Source organism: Zerene cesonia, chromosome 29 (assembly GCF_012273895.1).
Source record: "Zerene cesonia ecotype Mississippi chromosome 29, Zerene_cesonia_1.1, whole genome shotgun sequence".
In the NCBI taxonomy this organism is placed as follows: Eukaryota; Metazoa; Arthropoda; class Insecta; order Lepidoptera; family Pieridae; genus Zerene; species Zerene cesonia.
This window is the reverse complement of record NC_052130.1, coordinates 3,268,094-3,274,093: the sequence shown is the minus strand read 5'-3', so window position 1 is coordinate 3,274,093 and position 6,000 is coordinate 3,268,094.

The window sequence follows — 6,000 nt, the reverse complement described above, 5'->3', positions numbered from 1 at the left end:
TTCCATTCCCCGGGGAATTCCAAAGTAATAACTGTTCCATGTCCTTTCTCGGATCTCAAAGTATAACTGTGCTAAGTTTTATCAAAATCAATTCAGCGGTTTAGGCGTGAGAAAGAGAGGAACAGACAGACAAAGTTATATTTGCATTCGGATTCGATATTTGTGTTTTTTCTTTTAAATTTAATGTTTTACATTTAATTTAAATTTAATGTAATTTAATAATTTAATTATTACAGTTGCAATTTAGTGTGTAGGCTTCTTTAAGCCATAAACTCGATTTCCATCGGACTCAAACATTAGATTGTTCTTGGAATAACCATTACAACTATAACTCGGGATTGGATTTACTGCCGTGACCTTAGGTGCTTACAGAGCCCTTATCATTTACCAGTTACAATTTATATTAACTGAAAGTCACTGAAATTGTATTCAGATAGGCCGACTAAAATTTAATCGTAATAGTTTTGAATGTAGTTAAGGTTGGTTTATTATATTACCAGGTAACTTAGGTTTGAAAAGAACTTTTATCCATTAAAAGTTCCCTTTCAAAGTGGATAACAACATGGATTCAGTAGATTTTATGTAAAACTTTGACAAAGAAACCATAGTGAAAAGTTTTATAACTCGTCCTTTTGGGGCATCTGTTAATACAATACTTTAATATTCATAAATAGTAGATATAGTTAACCTAGTAAAGCAGAGATGGCTCAGTGGTGAGAACTTCTAACTAAAAATCGATAAGTCGAGGGTTCAAGACCAGGCAATAACAGACATAGATTTTCTTTAAAAATTAGGAAATGCTCCTACTAATGTTATAAATGCGAAAGTTTGTAAGTATGGATGTATGGATGTTTGTTACTCTTTCACGTAAAAACTACTGAACCAATTGCAATGAAATTTGGTACGTAGATAGCTGGACAACTGGAATAACATATAGGCAATTTTTTTTTATCCCGCTATTCCTACGGGATACGGACTTATGCGGGTGAATCCGCGGGGCGCAGCGAGTATGAACGAAACTTGATAATGATATTCCGAAATAATATTTTGTACTTTTTGTAATAAACTGAATTATAAAGTGTTGGTAGTGAAATATACGCGAAAATATTTGAGTAATCCAGAATGAAGATTCACAATTATTAAGTAATTCCTTTCACTGGTCAAAATATTGATCAAGGTACTGTGCTAAGTTTTTGAAGTGTTTGAACACTTACTAGGGATAGGTATGTATTTAATCTTACAATTGTTTTATCATAAACATCCTGTTAATAATTGAATGATACAAAACGCTTCTCCAATCCTGAGATAGTATCTACCGACCAACAAATTCACAGGCTCAGATTATAAAGAGGTCGCAGGTCACTTATTATTTCACATCAATCGACGTTTTCCAAACTTCGTACGCTGACTAAGCCTCGCATTACACTCGAAAATGTAATCGGATTACGCATACGAGATGTTGACGTTGAAAGATAAGAAGGATCAGCTGTTGAGCGTGAGCCGTGCGATTTAAGTTCTGCGTGTAGGTAGCTTTTTATACGATTGATTTTATATTTTGTTAACATTAATAATAAGGATACAATTCGAAGGAATTATTAAAGAAATTACTTTGGTGTTGTGAAATTATGACTAGATAGGTAGGTATAAGGTCTACTACTCTTTGTTAAAAAAGCAAAAAAAACGGGTGAACTCAATCGGATCAATAGCGGATGATTAGACGAATAGATAACGAAGAGAAGATATCAGGAGATAAAATATATTTCTATTTTATTTGTAGAAACTAGCTGCGCCCCGCGGTTTCACCTGCGTAATTCCGTATCCCGTAGGAGTATATGGATAAAAAGTTTCCTATATGTTATTCCAGCTATCCAGCTGTCTACGTACCAAATTTAGTTGCAATCGGTTCATTAGTGTTTGCGTGTAAGAGTAACAAAGAAACACACATCCTTTCAAACTTTCGCATTTATAATTTTAGGAGGATTTTAGGATAGGATTATAATATTAGTAGGATAGGATAGAATTTATAAATTAAAATATTAAAACTACAACCACTGAATCACTTGTTTCTTTCCCTTTAGCCTGTTTTGATTTTTGAAATCATGCATCATTTTGAAATCATAATACACTTTTACTTTATAATGTTGGTAACGTAACAACTAGCTATGTTTTTATCTTGACATAGAACTAAAAGACGTCTCAACAAGGAAGTACTTCCATTCCTGTGGTCTCTAAGGAATTTATCTTTCGCTCAAAAATGGTAAGAATATTTTTAATACTATTTAGCATATTTACTATCTTATATTATTTAAAGTACTATCAGCTTGAAAAACCATCTACCTACTTGTATATTCAGTACCTAAAGCGCAACAACTTTGTAAAACTTTTAATTAAGTTCATTAACAGGCTCAGATTAATAATGAGGAGCGAATAAAAATAAACATTTCTTCTTGTTGTTATATCTCTTCCAAATCAACAAGCTTTTGAAATATTACCATACTCTTATATTACCTAGTATTCGTCTATTAACTAATGAATCAATGAAAAAATACAATAAATGAACTGAATTACAATGATTACGAGTTTTCAATACTACGCGCTATTTTATTCGTTAGTAGTTATAACTTAGACTATAGCCTGACCTTTTTTTATTGAAACTTACCATTATACGTCACTCATCAATGCGTCAAGTTGGCGCATTGACCCGCTTTTGAGGTCAAAAAAGTCAAAAATTAATAAGAATGAATCAAACATTAATATGAAATTTATTAAAATGTACATTTTTTTTTTTTCATTCAAAAAAAATCTAGTTAAAACGTAGCACAGATTACCATTAATTTTAATGTTACTGTGATTTTATATTTTGATTCAAATCAGTGCTTCAATAAACGCAGGCCGAACACACATTCTATAAATACTAATTCAAAACACCAGATAAATTAAAAAACAACGTATATTAGTATTATAAAATTTGGTATCTTATAATTAAATACATTGTAATATTTCCATAAAAGAGCATAAGGCAATAACAAGTAAGCTCCTACAATGTTGAGCTGATGGCATTATATAAAGTGACTATATTGCCTCGTTAGCTGAAATGCTATAAACTCGGTATGACAACTTTTTATGAAACGATGCTTGTGTAAACCGTTATTGCTGTAAGGTTGACTAGAATATTTTAACGCTTTATATCCGCCTGTGGATTTTCCCGTGTAGTAGAAGGAAAAGATAGACAGTACGGAGTTTCACCGGCATGGTTGCCTTTTCCATCGTTAGCCATGTTTAGCGGACATTAACGGTTGTCTTCTTCAAATCATTCAAATCGGTTCAGAAGTTCCTTAGATTGGCGTGTTCAAGCAAGCAAACTAGCGAACTCTTTCCATTTATTTAATAAAGTATCGAGAAACAAAATTTTATCTTTAATTCAAACCACATAACTAAATAGTAGATACCCTAAGATTTTTTCTTTAGTAGGTTATACTTGAAGTAAATTGATATAGTCCTTAGAAATTTTATTGTATTGGTGTGCTGTCGATATGTTTCGAAATACATAAAGATAGTATACACTTTTTTTCTTTTTATTTGTATAAAGATATCAGGTATACTTTTGGCAAGTGAAGGCTGGTCGCGTCAATATATATTAATTTCGATATTAAGCGGACTGTAAAACTTAATCTACGTGGTGTAGCGAAAAAGGTAAAGACGGGAACACACAGCACATACCTCGTCTGAGGGAGTAGCGTCCAAGCAAGCACGCGGCACAGCACCACGCGGTCAAGGGTCCTCCAGCTTGGGCCAGGCAGACCAGGTCCAGTCCATCACTACACACACACACACACGCGACGGTTCAGCGCGACCAAATGGATGGCGGGGTTACACTAGCACAATGCCTGGGATATCTAGATAACCTCGTGGAGGTCCTTATAAAGGCTCTCCGGCAATATACGAATTATACACGAAATGTCTAGAGGCCTCGTGAAGGCACTCCGGCGGTTATTGAGATCCGATCGTCACGGAAGATCGATGCAGACTGTGACGTATATGCGTCACTACGTCCAATAGGGACGTTGCGGGTGCTTGAAAAGCGTGCGGTGATTGGTTGTGCTCGCATGCAAGGAAGGAAGTTGGATTACACCACAAAATAATAAATATTTAATTTAAATTCACTATTTTAATAATACTGGCGTTACCAAGGCCATGAGAAAATAAAAATATAAAAAATATGCGAATTAATTATGTGGTGACATTGCTGGTAAAAAGAAGGAAAACCCTTCTTAAACCAATAGTACCTGGATGACCGAGCTTTGCTCGGTGTAACTTCGTGAAGTTAGATTGTTTATAAGCGTTTTTTTCCAAGATCGTTTAGGCATTTTTAAGTGAACACGTGCATTAAGAAGACACAAAACAATATAAACAATTAGTCTAACCTCAAAGCAAACACTCATTGGCTTCGTTACTTAACAACGCCATCTGCTGTAACTTTAATTATTCGCCACAAAATAGTATTATTATTCGCCAATAGATGTCAGGAAGAGTCATAATAAATTGGGACTACTCACACGCCTATTTGTTAAAAAAGTAAGTTTAAGTCGATAAAACACGAATATGACATTTTCTAAAAAAGATTCTTAGCTAGATCGATTTATTGCCCCTGAAACCCCCTATATACTAAATTTCATGAAAATCGTTGGAGCCGATTCCGAGATTCCAATTATATATATATATATATACAAGAAATGCTCATTTAAAGATATAAGATAAACAAAATCGAATATACATATATATATCTACAAGAAAGATTTATAGAATTATAATTTACAAACCTTTATTACAAATTATGCTATATTATGTGTGCATGCGAGTAAACCCAGTTAAAACTTAAAAAGTAGGCTATTCACTTTGTCGTAGACGACGGATAGCTCATTGACAGGTACATCTATTTAAAAGAAGTTCATACAACTTCACAGCAATAAATGGTAGGTTGGGGTAAATTAATTACTTACCTTATTGCAAGCTAATTTTAATTGAGATCAACGGCCAGCTAAATTTAGCATTGCTTGAAACTACACCATTAATCTTACTTTAGAAATAGAACAGGGAAGAAAGCCCATGAAAAGGAATGATAAATGATGGCCGATAGGGGAATGGCGATTTTTGTTTGAAACCGTTGATCCGACATGCAAATGCCAAAGACCTTTTTGTAGGTCTATGTGAAATTGTGCGAAAAATAGAAACGCAAATGGACGATAAAACTGACAATATAAGGCCTCGTTTTCTTGATACCAAAACATTTTTTAAGCAAAAATTGATCAATAATATTGCTAGAATCTTTGTTCATATGTAATTTCAACTTGTTCACTTGCATTTCAAAAACTATACAAAAAAATTCGTCACGCAACCTGCACCAGACTGACGTATATAAATATAAATTCTTAGCCAAATACATAACTGAGACGTATTGCAGTACAGTCTAACGAGAAATAATGCGTAAAATAAAATGCAATCCTCCTAGACCTATGCCACTGTTCGAAACGGTTAAGGAAAACATCGTGAGGAGACCGGTATGTCAAGAGGAGGCCAGCCAAGTCCTTGCTTCTTAGTATCACAAGTAGTAACTTACTGCTTATCTATAAACTACCTACTTGTCTAGGTTGGGACGAACTTTAAATAGAGTGGGCAACGCATATTAAATATATTCATTTAAAATTAAAAACTTTTTAACGGATTTTAAACGCGATTTATACATTATATTATTAGCCCGACGTTTCGAACACTTTACAGCGAGCGTGGTCACGGGGGGACTTAATATAATGAATAATTCGTGCGTTTAAAATGCGTTAAAAAGTTTTTAATGTCTAATGTATAATACTCGCGTAAAATCAAACACAAGAAAATACTATATTCATTTATTCTTCACTTTTAGTTGAAGTTGATTATTATTTTAATTTATTGTTTTTATTTCATGCATAGAAAATAGTACTGCCAAACTCTCATTTAAAATTA